The sequence below is a fragment of the Pongo pygmaeus genome, chromosome 3, assembly GCF_028885625.2.
Source record: "Pongo pygmaeus isolate AG05252 chromosome 3, NHGRI_mPonPyg2-v2.0_pri, whole genome shotgun sequence".
Taxonomy (NCBI): domain Eukaryota; kingdom Metazoa; phylum Chordata; class Mammalia; order Primates; family Hominidae; genus Pongo; species Pongo pygmaeus.
In genome coordinates, this window is record NC_072376.2 from 79,403,042 (window position 1) to 79,423,980 (window position 20,939).

Sequence of the window (20,939 nt, forward strand, 5' to 3'; positions counted from 1 at the left end):
CAACGTGCAGCTGCCGCCACCGGCCAGGCCGCTGTCACCGCTGCCGCCGCCGCCGCTGCTTCAAAACCATAGCTGCTACTGCAAAGAAAGGGTTACTCCTCTCTTGGAGTCGTGGCTGCAAACTTCACCTGCTTTTCATGTACCTTCTCCTGCAAACTTGTACGTCCTTCCGTGCAGAAGGAGCAAGGAAAACCATTACCAGCATCACAGGGAACATCATAATGAAGGACACCCCCGGAAGGTAAGACCTGCGAGTTATTCCGAAATACGATCTTAATCCAGATGGGAACCACCGCTGCCAGCACATCCTCCCCCCCACCCTCCTCTCGGTTCCCATCAGCGACCGGAGCCCACACTGCCAGGGAGGGCGGCTGCAGCAGCCGCTGGCATGTGCGAGGTGGAGGTAAAGTTTGACAAATGATGACCACTCTGGGAAGGGGAAGAATCTAGGCAGCCAAAAATCCGCGCGGGGTGTGCTAGGGAAGAAGGCCCGCCGGGAAGCGCCACGTACCTTGCTGGGGTGCCAGGCGTGGAGGCTGAGGAGAGAGTCGGTGGAGGTGGCGGGGCGAGAGTCCAGCCCTGGCCGCGGGCTCCCTCCCGGGGCGAGCGGAGCCGCCGCCGCCGTGCCCGGGCGCAGGGCCAAGCGGCCGCCGCCTCGCCAAAGGCGCTGGCAACGCCACTCTCTTGGCCCGGGGAAGTTGGGCAGCCTCCGCCGCGGCCTCGGCACCCGGCGAGAGCAACACTTTTAGTTTGGACTTTCCAGCTCCAGTCCAGGCAAATCCACACTCACGCACACACACACACGCGCGCGCGCGCGGACAGCTTCTCAGAGGCGCGCGAGCCGGCCCCGGTGGCTCTCTGGTCGCGTCTTGTTCTCTCCCTTGCTCTTATTGGCGCGGAGGTTATTGTTTTATTTATTTATTTCCTCCTCCCGGCTCCATCCCCGCTCCCCGCGCCTCCTTCTCCGGCTTCCCCTCCCCCTCCCCCTCCCCCTGCCCCTGCCCCTCCCCCTGCCCCTCCTCCTCCTCCTCCTCCTCCCCGGTCTGCGGGACCGGCCGCGGCGGTAGCTCCAGCTGCAGCGTGGCGGGGCTGAGCGGCGCGACCCGGCCGGGGCGCACCGGGTGGGGGCGCTCCGGGTTGGGGCGCTCCGGGCGGGGGCGCGGGGCCGGGCGGGCGGGGGCGCCGGGCTGCCTCCTTGGCTGAGGTGAGGGAATGTGGGGGAGGCGAGGGGAGGACGCTGCCGCCTGCCGCACTGTGCTGTGCCGGGGGCACCCAGCCGGGTGCTGCCGGGGAGAAGCGGGGCGAACCCCGCGCCGCAGCCGAGGAACTGCGCGAGGGGCGGCTGGCTCGGCGCGCCCGGACCCGGCTCCCTCTTCCGCCGGCCAGGCGAGAAGGCTCAGTCGCCTCCTAGCCACCGCCACCCCGCTTCTTTTCCTGCTCTCCCCGGGGGCTCCCCACAGCCCCTCGGGGACGCTCGGACGCGCGCCGCCACCGTTTATCCACGGAAGACAGGGGTTTGCATTTGTGAATGGTGGTTTCAGCGCTACGCGGTTAGGCTGCCTCCACTTTCCAGCCGCCGCTGCCCCGACTCTCGGGAAAGGTGCAGCCACCGCCGGGTGGGGCGGGCTCAGGCCTCAGGGGCAATGAAGTGGGAGTCTGCGGACCACGGCCCCCGGCGCGAGTTGGGGTGCCTACGTGACACTCCAGACCCACCTACAAGAGCCAGGGCGGCAGTGGCTCTGCTGCTACCATTCTCCCCCAAAATGAGCTCTAAAAGGGCAATTGACCGCTGTTGCCACGGTCTTTCAGTCACGGCCTACCGGGCTCCCAAACCTGCGGGAGACGCGACCTGAAAGCCGGCCGCCCTCCCCCACCCCAGTTACCCAAAGGCCGAGCTGGAAAGAGCCCGGGGCAGAGACCCGGAGACCGGTGGGCGGCTCTCGGCTGCCTGCCCCGCTTCCCAGCGGCTTCTCCAACGCCAACCCTTCCAGGCTTCCCGTTAGGTAAACCTGTTTTGGCTTTTTTTTTTTTTTTTTTTTTTTTTTTTTGTCCTTTGGTTTGCTATTTATTTATTTTTAGGAATTCATGATTTCAGTCATGAAAGGGGGAAAGCTTAAAAGGAAGTAAGTCTACAATATCTGCATAAATACAGCCAGTTAACTAAGCAGCATCACAGAGGCTGCAATGTAAATCTCACGCCTTGGATTTGGAGGCAGGTTGGTTTCCTCAGCGTTTTGCCCGCCGAAGTCCTCACAGCCTTGGACTGCATTGTACAAGGTGTATAGATACAGGAAGAGGGTGACACTGGAGTGCTTGCCCTGATCCGTCACAGTATGCTTATGTATGTAAACGGTGCTTTCCTTTCTATCCAAACCTTCCAATTTCCCTGAAATTTATTCATTAGATATGCATTTCTTAGTCTTCTGGATCTTTTCTCAGAAATCCACCGTTAGGGGTACAAATACTACTTAAGGAGCCGGTTTTACATACTTTACATTTTCCTCGACATCCCGAGTAAGCCCCCCAGAGGTCAGACGGGGAACAGGTGAGGTCAGAAAATGGGAGAAGGTGGAAAAAAAAGTTTATCTTTTAGGTGGAAAAACAATGTTTATCTTTTCAGCATGTTCTAGTTCTCTTGCCCCAGCATAATAATGTGTACTTGCCATTTTCAAAGAAGGGAAACAGGAAATGCCCATTTCTGGACCTGTAACTACTCCCGTACTCATGAAACACCGGCTTATTACTGAGAAAAACGGCCACCCATAATTCAATTTAAGACCTTTATTGAATGGAGGAATCTAGAGATAATACCCAAAAGGCAGTAAAGTGCCTTACTGGTCAGCTGAGTGGCGGACTTGAAGATGTGCCCGTCTCTGATGACATCTGTGCCAGTGAGATAGTAAGAGTTTCACTCAAAATCTGAAAGAACCACGTGCACTTTTAAAGCCAAAGCTTTGGAAGCACATGTATTTCTCCAGAATTATTGTCCCCTGCTCCAGAGGTAGGCAGCCTCTAACATAGGGAAGTACCTATCTGATAATGATAGCTTCGATTGTGTTTTACATAGAACGTTTTCTGTATACACACACACATATACACGCACACACACACATATATGTGAATCTAACACACATACACACATATGCATGCACACATATATACATATGTGAATCTAACACACATACACACATATGCATGCACACATATATACATATGTATCTAACACACATACATACATACACACATATACAGGCACACACACATATATACATATGTATCTAACATATATACGTACATGTATATATATAATATACACACACACATACACACACGTATTCCCCACCCCACCACCATAGTTTGAACAACTCTTAAAACAGCATACTTTTTCTAATTTTCTCTTAGGGAATGCAACTGTTCTCCTTGTCCCTCCTCCCCATTTCCCCACAGACTTGCACCGAATATGCTTCTCTTCTCCAGTGTCCAGAGGTAGCAGTGTTCACTGAGTTTTGCAATCCACATTATGATGGCTGTATTCACTCTTACTAGAGAAACACACATTTGATGCTGAGAATGATACTGACTCTAGATGCAGCACACATCATTGTCACAGTTATTAGATGGAGAAAAGATGAAACCAGGAATTGATTTCATCATCACAGTAAAGAACTGAATATTGTATAATGTCTATTTTCTGGAAACATCATCTGTTTCAATGATTGTGTTTATGTTTGTACCCACAGCCTAAGGCCTGATTTATAGAAATTTAAAAATATGTGTAGGATGAATTAAAATTACGAATACATAAACAGGGTGGTTAGCCTATTTCTTTGTTAAGGTCACTGAATCAGAAGGAAAATGATATTAAACATAGGTAGTAAGGGATAACTTAATGTTTTCAGAGGTTATTGTCAGAAATACCAAAAATATACTATCTTTATGTAGAATATAAAAATGTATAACTGCATTGAATTGATTAAATTTATTTAAAAATATGATTTAATTTCTTACTAAAGGGATGGAAAATAAAAGGACATAGAAAGGTTCTGCAGGGGACAGAGGGATGAAAGTTGTGACTGTAAGGGAAGGAAGCTGCAATGGTGGTAGAAGAGGGGCACGATAAGAAGATAAGAAACATGGAGAGAAAGAAAAGTATGAGAATCCCTTGATTTCTGGCCGAGAACATCAGCAGTCATCAGAAAATCCCTCTTAAACCCTGCTTAATATCCTGCATTTGTGAAAATTTGCCTAAACAGTTAAGTTGCTTGTGTTACCACTGATAGAGCTACGTCATACAGGAGAGTGAAACCAAACCAATAATTCTCACTTCCACAGTCAAGAACTTCACTTTTCCCACTTTTTCATAAAAGGCACACTGAGTCATGAATGTATATGGTACAATAATTTTAGTTCAATTTTTTAAAGTTTATGAATGCACGTTGGCAAGTCACATAACTCCATCTTGTCCAGAGTCCCTACTTGTAATTTGCAACCGGTGATCTATTTATTTGTGTTTGCGTGTACATATGTATGTGTATGCAGACATATTATCAACATCTAACCGAAGGCACTGCAGTGTGTACATCTAGGTTACACATACGGAAACTGAAGCTCAAAAATAAAAATAAAAAATCTGTATTATTTGTCCCTGCTGGTAAAAAATATGTAAGCATTGCAATTTTGAATACCTAGGGTTAATACTAAACCATTTGCATGTTAGAAAATGACTACCAAAAAAAAAATCATTTAAAAAGGTGTTCTTGGCTGGGCACGATGGCTCAAGCCTGTAATCCCAGCACTTTGGGAGGCTGAGGAGGGCGAATCACGAGATCAGGAGATTGAGATCATTCTGGCTAACACGGTGAAACCCCGTCTCTACTAAACATACAAAAAAAATTAGCTGGTCCTGGTGGCCGGCGCCTGTAGTCCCAGTTACTCGGGTTGCAGTGAGCCGAGATCACGCCACTGCAGTCCAGCCTGGGGGACAGAGTGAGACTCCGTCTCAAAAACAAACAAACAAAAAACAAAACAAAAAAAAGATGTTCTTGATCTGTAATGTGTTTCGTCTCTTGCTTCTCCAAATTCTTCAGCATTTATCATTATGGTGAATCTAAAAAAAAAATCACTAACATAATATACTCATTTTTGATACATATTTGCACTTTATAAAACATAGATTTTCTAACTCTCCTATGTTCACTTTGCTTGTTAGAGTATACCCTCCACCACCATCCCCATCTCAGCTTTTTTTTTTCCTACATCTGACATATCCTGTATGTACATTCAGGACATTGGAACAAAGACAGGAAGACTTTAGACAAGCTCTTCAATTATATCTGAAGTCAGGGAGAAAGACGGGCAGTAGAATAGCTGTTAGGGAATTTAAGGTTGTAGAAATTCTGGGCAGTGAAAAAGTTAATTTGCCAGAGGGACAGCACCATTTTCCTTTATCTGTGTGAAGACAAATAGAATCTGTGTGCCAAGTGTGACTGTCACCAATCTCTTCCTTCCTATCCCACGAAAGGGCCTCATTTGATTCTTTCTTATTTTCTTCCTTCCAATGCAGGATCCTTGCAAATCCTGTTCCCTGTGCTAAGACTGCACCAATTTCCTCCACTATTCAGCTAAGGTAACTCTTATTCATCTCCAAGCTCCAGGTAAAGGAATATCCTAAGATAACAAACACTTCCGTGATTGGTTCTGGGACCCTATATTCGTTTTCATGACACTTACAGTTTTCCAATAGATTATACCAGACTACTTGTAATTCCATAGGTCTGAGATATTGTATTTAATGGGTATATTTTCTCCAGCACTGGAATATTTCCATGAGGGGATTTTTGATTGTATCTTCAGCATTCAGGGCAGTGCCTGACACAGAGTAGTTGTCAAAAGTACATACTTGTTAAATGAATATAGGAAGGAAAAATCAATACATTTCAGGCAGGCTGTATTCTGGATAGTGGAATGCTAGACAATTGGGATATGGTAGCATAAAAAAAAAAAGACAAACTACTTAATTTTATCCAAGTTGATTCTTTCTTCACCATTATTATGAAAACCCTTGGTGTTTTTTGAAGATCTATGGTCTATGAAGCTACTGTCAAGGTAAGAAGAGAGACTTTGTGCTGTATAAATTGCAACTTGTTTTTTGATAGCTGCATTTAAAAATTGGATTAGTGTGAACGTTATAGTTAGGAATATTTTGGCATTAAGCATGAGTGAAAACCTTAAGTTTAAATCATTTGAGATAGCCTTGATTTTACAATTCAGGGAGTTAGTGGTATCATTTTCACTGAGGATACTACAAAAGCCCTGTACTCTCAAATGCAGTTTACACACTGATAAATTCATGAATATTCAAACATAAAATGAAGGCTCTATATACTTTGAAACGTTAGTTAATTTTTATTTTCTCTTTTTGATATGGAGTTCCTCGCATGCATTTTAAATAATATATTTATCAAAATATTGTTTAAACATTATTTCTCCCTTATATGTGGTGATATTTTATTTAGCAAAAAATAAAGCCAATTTCAAAATGTTCTCCTTCGTTGATAGAGGGATCAAACATGCTAACATTAATCATGCCAAGAGCTAACCAATGTCTTTGTAAAAGGTGAAGTTTCTCAGAGCTTTTGAGATAACCTTTCAAAAAATTACTTTTAATATTTGTTTCTACTACAATAATTTTAAGACTAAGATTTTGAAAGCTGTGAAGGAGAGATGAATAGAGAAATCAAACTCGATAAAGAATTGAAATCTCACAAGTGCATCCCTGTTACCCAGAGCCCAACATAGGGTTCTCAGCTTGTAATTTAAGTACATTTTAATCTATCTTATAAAAGAACAAACACCAGGAGTTTGAGAGTGGGAAGAAGGGGAAAGAAAGAAAATAACATGTTATTTTATGCTGTATTCTATTGTCTTAGTCCACTCAGACTGCTATAATAACAAGATGCTGTAGATTGGGTAAGAAAATTATTTGTTACCATTCTACAGGCTAAGAAGTCCAAGATCAAGACACCAGCAGATTCAGTGCCCAGGGAGGACCTGTTCCTCCTAGACAGTGCCTTTTTACTGCGTCCTGACAGGGTAGAGGGAGGAAACAAGCTCCCTCAGGCCCCTTTTATAATGGCACCAATCCCTTTTAGGAGGACTCTGCCCTCATGACCTAATCATCTCAAGACTGCATTGGGGATTAGGTTTCAACTTATGAATTTGGGGCTGGGGGGACACAAACATTCAGATCATAGCATCTATGAGCCAAACAAACACGGAAATTTTCCAGGGCCAGGGCAAGGGTGAAGTTAGTAAAGCGCTCTCAGGCAGAAACTTTAAGTGAGTTGAAGGAGAGGTAGCGCCAATAATTGAGTTGGGTAATATTTACATGCAATATTTTCTAAATTGTGGCAAAATATTCATAACATACATGTTACTGTTTTATCCATTTTAAAGTCTACAGTTCAGTGGCATTAAGTAATTCACGTTATTGTGCAACTATTACCACCATCCATCTCTAGACATTTTCATCTTCCCAAACTGAAACTCTGCATAGTTTAAACAATTTGCCCCCATTCATTCCTTCTTCTAGCCCCCAACCCCCACTATTCCACTGTATCTATGAATTTAACTACCCTAGGAAACTCATTTAAGTATAATCATATGGTATTTGTCATTTTGTGACTATCTTGTTTTCACATAGTAAAATGTCTTCAAGGTTCATCCATACTGTAGCATATATTAGAATTTCCTTTTTTTCCCCTAAGGCTGAATAATGTTTCCTTGGATGTATATACCACATTTTGTTTATCCATTTACCCACTGATGGACACTTGGATGGATTCCACATTTTGGCTATTGTGAATAATGCTGCTGTGAACTTGAGTGTACAAATATTTGTTCAAGTCCCTGCTTTCAGTTTTTTTGGGTATAAACTCAAAGTGGAGTTGCTGGATCATATGGTAATTCTGTTTAATTTTTGAGGAAGCACCATACTGTTTTCTATAGAGGCTGTACTGCTTAGTGGCCCTGCTTTGCCACTAGCAGGGCACAAGAGTTCCAGTTTCTCTACATTCTCAGTGTCATTTGTTATTTTCTGTTTGATTTTAACCATTCTAATGGGTATGAAGTGGTATCTCATTGTGGTTTTAATTTGCGTTTCTCTAATAATAGTACGGTTGAGCATCCTTTCATGTCCTTATTGGCCATTTGGATAATATCCTCTTTGGAGAAATGTCTGTTCAATTTCTTGGCCCATATTTTAATTGGGTTGTTTGTTTTTTTTGTTTGTTTGCTTTTGAGATGGAGGAGTTTTTAAATATATACTGGATATTAACCCTTTATCAGATATATGAGTTTCAAATATTTTCTCACATTTCATGGTTGCTGTTTCACTTTATTATTTGAGTTCTTTGATGCACAAAAGTTTTTATTTTGATGTCATTCAATTTATCTATTTTTAATGCAATACATTTTTAAAAACAAGAATTAATTCAAAAACCGTGATGAACAAAACATCCAAATTTTAAATACAGATAGATCAGTATTACTGATTTTGTCTTTGCCTCAGGCTCCAATATGGCTAAGCACAGCAATGCTGTATGCATTTTCTACACTATGCATCATGAAACATAAGAAGTCCTGTGGATTCTAACACTTCTAGTATCACAAGTAGATAAATCATATAAAAAGATTCTAGAGATGTTCTGTGTTGTGCAATGAATAGCACCTGATTAATGTAAGGTCACAATTCTCTTTGTTTGCATTTTCTGTATTTTCAGGAGAGGATAAAAGGCAAAATCCAAGTCTACACTTGCAGCTTGCTTTTCTGAATAAATATGATTATTCTTGTTAGAAAGAAAATGGTCTCATCTCTTGATGAGAATTATAACTGGAAATGGTGCCCCAGGAGAGTTGCCTAAGGGCGGGGGTAGGTAGGCTGCAAAGTCAGTGAAAACCTATCTTCTGTATATTGTTGTGCCTAAAGCTTTTACTAACCCAAAGAAATCATGTTTTTATGTTATATAGGGAAATCACAAATCAAGAAGTCTGTAAATGTTCTAAAAGCTCACAGAAAGTTTCCTATATTAATAGATTTAACACATGTCATTTAAATTTTCCAAATGTCAGCATATGGCACTCTAAAGATTCCTTCTATCTTAATCACTAGTGACTTTATGTAGATTTACCTTGCTGAACAGAGCCCAGGCATTTCACATTGTTCTACAACTGTGTACCTCTACTTTTGTCAAATGTAAACAGGAAGCTAGATGAATGTTCTTTATAGTGTTTCCTATTGTCAACACTGAGACCTTCTTTCTTAAATTGTCGGTTCAATGTTTGACTTTGTTTTGAAGCATGTATTTAAGAAAATATTTAAAAATCATGAAGTTCATGCTCTTAACATCCTTAGAAATCAGTCCTCAAGGCCCATTGCCCCACTTGTCAATCTAGGGGACATTGCCATGTGACAGCAAAGATGCACCATGAAAGTTGCTTGTAAACTGCTTTTGAATTGAAGCAGTTTACTTTTTCAGTAAATGAGAACAGAGGATTTTTTTTTAATAAAATGAGATTCGATTTTTTACAGCTATCTGAGTCTTTTTAACTACTTTCTTTAAACATGCATAGTAAAACTTTCATGTGAATTTCATTAAGCTTCAAGGTCATTCAGGAGAAAATGATAAGCATATCAATGACAGAAGTGTTTTGCATGTAATGCAGGTGTTTGCCTATCAAATGGATTCATTAAGACAGAAGATCATTTATTCATTTTCTGTTATTACTATTATAATATTTAGAAAGAAATCTTAATATGCCATATATTCTCTCACTGTTTTTCGTAAGAGCATATCTACCATACAATAAATAAATGCCTTCATATCACTATTGTTATTTTTAATTTCAGTGAATTAGAAACAAAATAGTCTATAATTCCTTCAACTGATTTTAATTACATCTGAATGTCCAGGATTTTTCCATTAATATGGAGATATATATATATATATATATATATAAAATTGAAGGTTGGACTTTATATTGGAAAGATATTTTTACAAGTATATTAAAATTGTAGAAATTCACAATCTTCCCTTATTGTGTTTTTATAATATATATTCAAAATTTTAATTGAAACTAATGTTCACAGTGAAGAAAAACATTTGAAAAGTAAAATATTCTTAAAAGTTTTTTTTATTAAATTCATCCACTTGTTAGTCCAAGAATTTAAGTTTTTACTTGATTATTTTTATATGCTCATCTCGTGAAAAAGTATCTTTTAACAACACTTAATTATATGTATTAATATACTGTAATATTGATTAAAATTCTGTTCTACAGATGTCAATATATTGACTTTTTAAATACTTGAGAATTTCAGATATTATTTACTGGTATAATTTACTAGAGTTTCATGGTGATCATGAAAAGAGAAGACTTTCTTCGAGTAAATAAATAATTATAGTTCCAATAAATTTGTGATATGCTGTCCACACTGTATTGTTTACAATCTATTTGTTAGTTGGTATGCCTTGCTGATGGTGGGTGTGACTATCTGTGCAATTCTGAAGATGCATGGCTAGCAGAAAAAATGTCTACATTGAAGAAAACAAAATCACTTTGTCAGAATACTGAATAATTACAAAAATTACATTTTGCATTGAAGTAATTTGATGTGATATTTTTCCAAAACAAAAGGGTAGCTACAGTAGTGTCTGGATTAGCTAGAATTCTCCAGAATGGCTGTGTATAATTAATTAAATTTTTGATTAAGAGTTAATTGGCACAGCTATTGTTTCAATTGTTCATTAATTTTCTGTAAGTGTACAGTAGTTTCTCCCTTAGTAAATAAAGGATAGTAAACATTCTTAGCAAGATGATTTCTAGTCAAATTTGTTCATTATTTAAGCATAAATTGTTCTTGTACTGTGTCATGAAATGCTTTGAACGTTGTAAATACAAAGATGAATACATCTTAACTTCCTAACTGTTGGTATCACACATTTGGAAACTCATCAGAGATGTTGAGGATGACTGTGCTACATACAGTAGCCAAAACAGGCATTACCAACTTTTAAAAAATCATTGACAATCTCATAGGTAAAAAGGATATTTATTATAATTTAATATTAATGTATTTTATTAGCGTTAGCTTGTTCATTTTTCATCATTTAAAATTCATTTGTGGTGCTCATATTGTGAGCTGTCATTTCATATCCATTGCTCATTTTTTGGTTATACTGTTAGTTTCTTCCTAGTAATATGTGAAAGCTTTTTATATATTAGACTTGGATTATGGTGACTTCTTTGCCTTGTGTGTTTGTTATTAAAAACCTAGTCAAACTTATTGTTGTTTTCTTTTCTGGCCTTTGAATATTGTATTACACATAGAGAACCTTTCTTTGTCCTAACATTTTATATTATTTTCCCAAAATTCCTGTCACCTTTTGTAAGATTCATTTCTTTTATATTCAAATATTTAGTTTTTATGGTACAAGGTGGCATTAAGGATCAAACTTATTTTTTTCCCCTGGAATTTTCCCACTGGTTTGAAGTGTCCCTTAAATTATCTTATGAATTTTGCCTGCTTCTGGATTTCTGGTTGGTTAAATTGATCTGACTTTCTATACACATCCTATTATTTCCTGATTTAGTTATTATTTTATCATTTTATCAACATTAAAATTTGCTTTACTACAAAAACCAATATTGCTTCTCTTCTAATCCCAATTCCAAGTAATTTGCTTCGTCTGAGCTGCTACAAGTAATGCATAACCGTCTGAAATGAGGTCTGGAATATTATGGGGATCCCAAAAGAAAACTGGCTTGAGGCAGCTTCTCCTGACAGTTGGGCAAACATGTAAAGAACTGAATCAAAGATCAAGGTCAACACCTAGTAATTTGCAGATTCTTGGCAGGGTTTATACAGCAGAGACTTTCAAAAACCCACAGGGAAGATCAGTATTGGCCCCAGGTTAGCATGTTGAGCTTCTCCTATTATCAAGAAAATAAAAAATAGTGGAACCATGGGCAGATTACTGTATCACTTGAGACTGAAGATGTACAGAGGGCACATGCAGAGCCCCTTTCATCAGTTGTCCCAAACATGGATTGATGTCTTACCTACTTCACATCATTCTTTATTACCTTTGTGACTGCTGACCCTCAATGTAAACACAAATCCACACCTAAGCCCCCATGCCTTGAGAAAAAAAGAAAATTGCTGCATGTTTAAAAGGCCGTGTGTCAGTTTCCTATGGCTTCTGGAACAAATTACCATGAAATATATGATAAAACAACCCAATGTTATCCTTTTATGGTTCTAAAACTTAGAAGTCTGAAATGGCTCTTAGAGGGCTAAAACCAAGAAGAGAGCAGAGCTACACTTCCAGAGCCTCTAGGGTAGAATCTGTTTCCTTGCTCTTTCCAACTTCTTGATGCCACCTGTGTTTTTTGACTCATGACATCCTCCTCCATTTTCAAAACCAGCCATGGAGCACCCACTAGTCTCTCTTTCTCTTTCTGTCTCTCCCTCTCCCTCTTCCACCCCAACCTCTTTGCTTCTGTTCTCACACCACCTTCTCTCCCTATGCTTCTATTTTCACATCACCATCCCTGACTAACTCTTCCTGCATCCTTCCTATAAGGAACTTTACTAATCGTCAGGCATACTCAGATGACCCAGGATCTTGAACTTAATCATATATGCAAAGTCTCTTTTGCATGTAAGGCAACATTCACAGGTTCCTGGGATTAGGATGTGGATATCTTTGGGGGACATTATTCAACCTACCATAGATAGGCCAACAAAAGAATCTCAGTCACAAGATGCAAAACTGAAATATAGCTCATAGAGGAACGAGGTGAAAACTTCAATAAAAATAGGAGTAATTGAGGAAACAGGAGCAGTAGAAATGTACACACACACACACACACACTAACACAAACATAGACTTTTTTTTTAATTAAACAACTAAGTAGAATATTTGGAAGGAAAGAAAATCACATATATTGAAAAGAGAATTATAAACAGAAAATGGAAACTATAAGCAATTGTCAAATGGAAAAGGCAAGAAATAAAAATAGTAATATCAGAAATTAAGAATTCCTTCAATAAAATATCAGTGATGTCAAAAATAGTTAATAGTAATCATTCAAACTAACAAAGAAAGATTGTAAAAGAAGGTAAAAAAATGACCTGAACAGCCAAGAGCTGGGGGACAATATCAATGGTCTAATATACCATGAGTATACTTCCAGAAGGAGTAGAAAGAGAGAATGGGACAGAAGAAATGTTTGAAGAGAAAATAGCTGAAAATTTTTGGAAACAATGAAAGATGTCAAATCACAGATTCATAATACTCAAAGAAGATAAATACCCCCACTGTCCCACACACATATGTATTCACACCCAGATACACCAAAAGTAAACAGTAAATTTCGAATGCACTCAAAGAAAAGAGACAAAGAGGACTACAGGAGAACAAAGAGAACTAAGCATTCTCAATAGTCCCATTAGTGGTTATGAGTGACTTTGCACCCATCAGAAACCCAATGCTGAAAGAAAGAATACAGAGACAAAAAGAGGATAAACTGATGATTCAGCTTATGTTAAGTTCAAAAGCAGGTAGAACTAATCTATGTTGATAGAAGTAGAAGTGTGATGTCTTTCAGGGTATTGATTTATAGCAAGCACAGGGAACTCTCAGGGGTACTGGAAGTATTTTTCTGTCCTTATTTTGTACTTGAATTTGCCCACTTTTTTTTTGTAAATTTGGATGACTTTTTCTTCTTTTAGTTTTATATATTTTGTATGTTAGTCTTTTACAAAATTATGTATTGAAATATAGTCTTCAACTTATTCTTGTAACTCTTTTAAACTTTTTTCAATGTATAGTGATTCTTAATATTAAGAAAGCTCTGTTTATCATATTACATTTTTTCACCTTAAACTTAAGATGTATAAAATAAGTAAATTGTGTAAATAAGATATGACTGAATTAAAATTGAATAAATGTAAAAGGGAAAAAAGCCTAGGAAATATCAAGATCTCAATATAAATAAAAACAAGAAAAATTAATACACACTTTAAATTCTAATTATAATCTAAATAGTCTGTTTCAAATTGACACAGTAAGCTGTTGAGTTTGTGTTGAAGAGTAAATATCTAGTATTAACAATGTAATTTATGCAAATAGAAGACTGTTCAGCAGAGATATGCCTTACCATATGTGAAAAAAATACAAACCCCAGTAATCATGTCACTATGCTGTTGGCATAGACTTAGCCAAAGGTGAGTGGAGAGAACAGAGTTCAGAAATAGATTTCAGAATCAATAAATTTCAATATGTGAAAAAGAAGGTATTGCAATTAGGCAGGAAAATATTGGCTAATTTAATACTTGTGGCTGGCACAAGTGACTATTTGTTTGAAAGAAATTTATATAAAAGCCTACTCTACATCATATGAAAACATATTGCAGGTAAATTAAGCATTTCAATATAAAATAAAATCACAGAAATGTTGGGAAATTTTAGGAGACCAAACAAATAAACTAGAGATTAGGGAATCTCTTAAAACATGTTAGGAAGGCCTGGTGCCGTGGCTTACACCTGTAATCCCAGCACTTTGAGAGGCCCAGGCGGGCGGATCATGAGGTCAGGAGATCAAGACTATCCTGGCTAACATGGTGAAACCCCATCTCTACTAAAAATACAAAAAATTAGCTGGGCATGGTGGCAGGTGCCTGTAGTCCCAGCTACTCAGGAGGCTGAGGCAGAAGAATGGTGTGAACCTGGGAGGCAGAGCTTGCAGTGAGCTGAGATCATGTCACTGCACTCTAGCCTGGTTCCAGAGCAAGGCTCCGTCTCAAAAAAAAAAAAAAAAAAAAAAAGGAAAATTGTTGGCTATAACGAAACTATCAAAATTTTGTTCTATTAAACATAAAATTATAGGCAAGACACATTATAAGTGTAGTCAAAGGAAAACTATAGATTGGGAAAGTATTTACAATGCACATACTTGACATATGTACAATATTTATATTATCTCTCATATTCATTAGTGCTACCTTATTTCATGACATGATTTCAGTGGATATAAATTACATTGTGTTTTATGTCACCCCTAGAGACTGTAATGTGAATAGAAGCAGGGTAAGGCTCACAGGAGTTGTTCACTACCACAACCCTACTGCAAAGAGTTCCTACATGTTCATATGAGAAAGAAAGCCTTATAGAAAAGTTGGCAGAGGGTCTTTGACAGATCACATATGGAAGAGACAACCAAATACACACTAAACACAAAAATATTGTGGGACTCATTAGTAGACATTTTTTAATTGTATTAAAAGAATAACAGGGTAACTCTGTACAGGTTACCAAAAATAAAATAATAATCAGAACTGTCACCAATAGGTACAAAGGGTGAACGCACACATGTGTACATAACTGGTGAAAGATGATTTCGTAGAGCTTTTTTTGGAATATAATATGGCAATTTTATTTGATATTTATATCATATATATATGTTTATATCACAAACAAAGACTTCTGTAGCACAAGAAGAAGATTCCAGGAAATCTACAGGTTTATTTGCATTTACTTATTGGTATGGTAAAAATCTAGGACAGGGGTCACTAACACTAATGCTACAATACAATTTTATGAGGATAAATCTAGAAATGAGCTAAAGCACTAGTAAGTAGGGAAGCTGTTGACAAAATTATGGAACATTCATCCCACGGAAATGTGAAGTCTTTGCAAGGATGAGTTAAACGTTTATGAGTTGTCTTGAGAATATTTTATCATACAATTCTAAGTGAGAAAACCAAATTGCAGTAATGTATATATAATATAAGCTCAATTTAATACACAGAGAAGGGAAATACTTTTGTAGAAATTTTCACTTGAGTGTATGAACAAAGAGAGAATTTGGGTTAATGGAAAGAGCAAGGAGACACCACAAAAAAAGGAGATGATAAAAAAATGCTATATTAAAAATGCCAAGACAAAAAGCAAACTCATTAAAGATAAAATAAAAAACAGTATGTGTATATATGCATATATTTATTTCTCTCTTACGAAAAGGTTATTGCTGGTTATGTCTACTAATTGAAAATTTCAAGTGATTTTGACTTTCCTCTTACATTTTGCTATATTGTTTGAAGCATTTATAAAAAGCATGAATTATTTATATAATCAGAAAGAAACAAGGAAACATTTTTATTTAAAAAAGAAAATGTGTAATCCATGTGTAATATGTAAATTTGTATGACTCAGAATAAGTTAATCATTGTAATAGCCTACTTCTATTATTTGTCACATCAGAGAGCTCCATGCATTGGTAATTCCCTATCTACAACTATCTAGCTGTCTTTCTATCTCTGAGACATTCCAGGCTTTGCTTATTATGAGGGTAAACAGGTCTTATCACAGCAATTTCCCAGGACATACCTTGAAGCCACTGCGCACTTGATTACCAGATACTGTGCCACATAGAATAAATGGTACTGCTCTGCAATCTTCTGCTTCTAGTTTGTGATGCTTTCTTTCTTTGGTTTCATTGACTGCAGTTGCTCTGCCAGTACTGACTTCCCCTAGTAACCCCAGTCCTGTTCTCTTTCATGTAGTGAACAAGTCATTATTCTTTAAGTAATATGGTGCGATAGGATATTCTGCAATAATGGGAATGTTTACCTGTGCTGGCAATGTGGTGGGGACTGGCCACATGGAGCTCTCGAGCAGTTGAAATGTGGCTAATGACACTGAGAAACTAACTTTTAAAATTTTATTCAAGTTTTATTTATTTAAATTTAAGTAGCAAAAATGTGGCCTGTGGCTATTATTGAGCAGTGCCACTTTAAAATAAAATTTTCAGTGCTATTGGGATAGTAATAGCATTTTTCACCTATGTCTCATCTTTGGCTCTCCCAGACACACAAGCCTTGCAGGTGTGACTGTGCTGAGAGGTCACAGCCAGCTCGCATCAGGGGTCGCCAAGCCCCAGGCCATGGACTGGTACTGGTCCGTGGCCTGTTAGGAACTGGACCACATAGCAGGAAGTGAGCGGTGGTCAAGGGAGCACTACTGCCTGAGCTCCACCTTCTGTCAGATCAGCAGCGGCATTAGATAAGCACAAACCCTATTGTGAACTGCACATGTGAGGGGTCTAGGCTGTGTGCTCCTTATGAGAATGTAATGCCTGGTGATATGAGGTGGAACAGTTTCATCCTGAAACTGTGCCCACCCCACACCCCACCCCCGTCCTTCCATGGAAAAATTGTCTTCTATGAAACTGGTCCCTGGTGCCAAAAAAGCTCAGGACCATTGCTCTGTATTACTCTCAATTCTTCTTCGCTAGTGGTTATTTGTTTTTGGGGGTCCACATTATCTCCTCCAATCCAGAATCCACTGTGGAATCTCTACCATATAAAGAAGTTTGTTAATTTCCAAATTATCATATGGATTGAATATGAATTATTTTTCATAGATATTCTGAACCCCAACAACTTATGGGATATACTTGAGAACTTTTTTAATGTTGATATTTTGTCAATTATAATAACAAAATCCTAAACACGTTCTGAAAGAAGTTCATCTGCCAAAAGCACACTAGAAAGTGTTGTCCAATTCTTCCTCCAAGCCTATTAGAGCTTAATCTCTGAGCCAGGCAAAATTATACACATGTAACCATCCCACAATTAAGGAGCCCTACATTTACATTTAGATCAGGGAAATTTAAATGTTTTCTTCTTCTGCACTCACCACAAAGAAGAGCACCAGCATAGGCGCTGCAGCCCTTGTCTAAAGTTCATTTTCTCTGTCCCTATTCTGTCACCTCCCAGGAGGAGAACAAGTCTCATATGCAGAGTCAGAATTTACTCATGAATTTACAGCATCACAAATTCAGAGTGTCATTCAATTTCCCTTGCTCTACTCCAGGACACTTGACGGCTACTTCTTTTAGATTCTGGAAACACAAGTTGTCCACCCCTTTCTGAGCAACACATAGGCGCTGCATATAGCACAGAGGTTCAGTGTAAGAACACTGGAGACAGACTGACTGCTATCGAGACCGGGTTTCTCCATATCCTAGTTGTGTGTACTTGAGCAAATGTTGAACATCTGTCTCCCTGCCCTCATCTTTAAATGGGGAATAATAATCATATGTGGATTCCATAGGATGGTTGAAAGGATGAAATAAACTAATACCTAGTCATCCTTTGATATTTATGGGGGATTGGTTCCAGGACCCCCCTGCAGATATCAAAATCCATGGATGCTCAAGTCCCCTATGCGAAATGGCACAGTTTTTACTTATAACCTACATACATTCTCCGGTGTACTTTAAATAATCTCTTGATTACCTATAATACCTAATTCAACGTAAATGCTATGTAAATTGTTGTCATATGTATATTTTATTTATATTAATTATTATAGTATAGTTACTTTTTTTTTCTAATATTTAAAATCTGAGGTTGGTTGAATCTACAGGTGTGGAACAAATGTGTATGAAAGGCCAACTGCATAAAGCATTTATAACAATGCCTGGCAATACTACTGGCACTACTATGTGCAGTGTCTCATCATTTGCTCTCCACTTGCCAAAGTTGGCTGCCCTTTTAACCTTCAAGAAGGAAGCCATATTAACAAGGAATTTTCCTTCTATGGGCAAGTTACACATACAGGCAACCCTGGGATATATTGCAGATTTGGTTCCAGGCCACTGAAATAAAGCCAATAAGGCAATAAAGTGAGTTACACAGATATATCTTTTTTCTTTCTCAGTGCACATAAAAGTTATTTTTACACTATGCTGGAGTCTATTAATTCAATAGCACTATGTCTAAAAAATTTACATACCTTAATTAAAATATATTTTATTGCTGAAAAATGCTAAGTTTCTTCTGAGCCTTCAGCAAGTTATAATCCTTATGCTAGTGGAGGGTCTTGCCTCAATGTGGATGGCTGCTGACTGGTTAGGGTGGCGATGGTTCCTCAAGGTTGGGGTGTCTGGCAATTTCTTAAAACAAGACAACAATGAGATTTGCCACATTGATTGACTCTTCCTTTCATGAAAGATTTCTCTGTAGCATCTGATGCCATTTGATAGCATTTTACCCAAAGTAGAACTTTCAAAACCTGTCTCAAACCTTGACACTGCTTTATAAATTAAGTGTATGTAATATTCTAAATCATTTGTTGTCATTTCAAAGTGTTCATAGCATCTTCACCACTGGTGGATTCTATCTCAAAGAAGCCACTTTCTTTGCTCTTCCATAAGGAAAATCACCTCATTCTCTTCAAGTTTTATTATGAAATTGCAGCAATTCATTCACACCTTCAGGCTTCACTTCTAATTCTAGTTATCTTGCTATTTTGGCCAAATCTGAAATTAATGCCTGCACTGATGTCATGAACCCCTGAAAGTCATCTATGAGCATTAGAATAAACTTTTTCCAATCTCCAGCTAATGGTAATATTTTGACCTCCTCTCATGAATCACTTATGTTCTTAAGGGCATCTAGACTGGTGAATCCTTTCCTGGTTTTCAACTGACTTCTCCCAGATCCATCAGAGGAATCTCTATCTGTGGCAGCTATAGCCTTCTGAAATGTATTTCTTAAATAATAAGAATCAAGACTTGAAATTGCTCTTTTACCCATGGGCTACAGAATGGTTGTTGCGTTAGCAGGCATGAAAACAATGCTTATCTCTTTTTACCTCTCCATCAGAGCTCTTGGGTGACTAGGTACATTGTCAATGAGCAGTAATATTTTGAAAAGAACTTATTATTTTAAGCAGTAGGTCTTGAAAGTGGTCTTCAAATATCCAGTAAACCATGCTATTAACAGATGTGCTGTCATCCAGGCTTTGTTCTTCCGTTTATTGAGCACAGACGGGGTAGATTTACCATAATTCTTTAGAGCCCTAGGATTTTTAGAATTGTAAGTGAGCATTGGCTTCAACCTAAAGTCACCAGCTATCTTAGCCTCTAACAAGAGAGTCAGCCTGTCTTTTGAAAGTTTTCAGCCAGGCCTTGCTCTCTGTAGCTATGAAAGTTCTAGATGGTATCTTCTTCCAATAGAAGGCTGTTTGATCTACACTGAAAATCTGTTGTTTAGTGTAGTCACATTCACAATGATCTTACCTATGATTTTCTGGATAATTTGCTGCAGTTTCTACCTCAGCACTTGCTGTTTAACCTTGCACTTTTATGTTATAGAGATAGCTTCTTTCTTTAAACCCCATGAACCAAACTCTGCTGGCTTCCAATTTTGTCCCCTGCAGCCTCTTCACCTCTCTCAGCCTTCATAAAATTGAAGAGTGTTAAGACCTTGCTCTGGATCAGGTTTTGGCTTAAGGGAATGTTGTGCCTGGTTAGAACTTCTATTCAGATCTTTAAAACTTTCTCCATATCAGCAATAAGGCTGTTTCACTTTCCTATTACTCATGTGTTCATTGAAATAGCACTTTTAATTTCCTTCAAGAACTTTTTCTTTGCATTCACATCTTGGATAACTGGCACAAGAAGCCTAGCTTTTGCCCTATCTCAGCTTTCAACATGCGTTACTCACTAAGCTTAATAATTTCTAGCTTTTCATTTAAAGTGAGAGATGTGTGACTCTTCCTTTCACTTCAATACTTACAGTCCATTTTAGGGTTATTTATTGGCCTAATTTCAATATTGTTGTATTTCAAGGAATAAACAGGCCTGAGGAGAGGGAGAGCCAGGGAACAGCCAGTTGATGGAGCAGTCAGAACACACAAAACATTTATCAATTGCGTTCACTGTCTTATATGGTCACAGTTCTTGGTACCCCAAAATAATTACAATGGTAACATCAAATATCATTGATCACAGGTAATCACAACAGATATAATAATAATGAAAACTTTTGAAATATTGTGAGAATTATGAAAATGTAACAAAGAGAC

The 20,939-nt window shown here is 38.6% G+C and overlaps 1 long non-coding RNA gene across 2 annotated transcripts in view; it reads left to right on the forward strand.

Annotated features, from left to right (window-relative positions):
• Positions 1-5,373: 5,373 nt before the first annotated feature.
• The window catches only part of LOC134739423 (uncharacterized), a 49,166-nt gene continuing 33,600 nt past the window's right edge, over positions 5,374-20,939 (forward strand). Inside the window, exon 1 of one of the 2 annotated variants that reach the window (XR_010126061.1) lies at positions 5,374-5,654. This is a non-coding gene — a long non-coding RNA (uncharacterized LOC134739423). The remainder of the gene's footprint in view (positions 5,655-20,939) is intronic. The other variant, XR_010126062.1, reaches the window with a different exon arrangement.